This window comes from Microtus ochrogaster, chromosome 1 (assembly GCF_000317375.1).
Source record: "Microtus ochrogaster isolate Prairie Vole_2 chromosome 1, MicOch1.0, whole genome shotgun sequence".
Classification (NCBI taxonomy): Eukaryota; Metazoa; Chordata; class Mammalia; order Rodentia; family Cricetidae; genus Microtus; species Microtus ochrogaster.
The window spans coordinates 118,009,520-118,010,747 of NC_022009.1; positions in this window are offsets into that span (position 1 = coordinate 118,009,520).

Genomic DNA, 1,228 nt, shown 5'->3' on the forward strand with positions numbered 1-1,228 from the left:
GCATTATTTGTAATAGCCAGAACCTGGAAACAACCTAGATGTCCTTCAATGGAAGAATGGATGAAAAAAGTGTGGAATATATACACATTAGAGTATTTTATTTGTTTTTATTGAGCTATTTATTTTTCCTCTGCTCCCCTCCCTTCCTCCCCCTTCCCCTTCTTCCTTTACCCATGTTCCATATTACTCATGCTCCCAATTTACTCAGGAGATCTTGTCTTTTTCTACTTCCCATGTAGATTAGATCCATGGATGTCTCTCCTAGGGTCCTCTTCGTTGTCTATGTTCTCTGGCATTGTGAATTGTAGGCTGGTTTTTCTTTGCTTTATGTCTAAAACCACTTATGAGTAAGTACATACCATATTTATCTTCCTGGGTCGGGTTACTTCATTCAATATAGTGTATTCTAGATGTAGCCATTTGCCTAGAAATTTCAAGATGTCATTCATTTTGTCTGCTGTGTAGTATTCCTTTGTGTAAATTACCACATTTTCCGTATCCATTCTTCCATTGACTGTCATTCACACTGTACAGAATAATCGGCTTTTCTCATAACTTAGTGAAAAACAAACTGTTATTCTCATCAAAAATTGCCACCTAGAAACTTCTGTACTGATGGCTGAGCCCTGAAGTCTAGCTAAGCTGACGTATGAAATTTACCAACTCATTGACTAGCCCAGACTAAGGTGCTTTGAGGTCTCTCTTTTTATTTTATTTTTATTTATTCATTGAAAATTTCCACCTCCTCCCATCCTCCCATTTTTCTCCCTCTCTCCCCACTCCCCCTCCTCCTCACTCTCCAGTCCTAAGAGAAGTCAGGGTGCCCTGCCCTATGGGAATTCCAAGCCCCCACCCCACATCCAGGTCTAGGAAGGTGAGTATTCAAACAGACTAGGCTTCCAAAAAGCCAGTACATGCAGTAGAATCAAAATCCGGTGTCATTATCATTGACAAAAAGAGTCCACCTTGAGGTCTCTTTTTAAAAATGTACTGGAACTAAAACAAATATTATATCCACTTTATTTTATATCTCATTATTACCCTTCAATCAACTTTAGAAGTTTCCATTAAGAGGAACTTTAGAAGGTACCATTATTCAGTATTCAAAAAAATTCACAGTTTGTGGCTAGAATCCAAATATAAGTGAGTACATCCCATGTTCCTCTTTTTGGGTCTGGCTTACCTCACTCAGGATAGTGTTTTCTATTTCCATCCATTTGTATGCAAA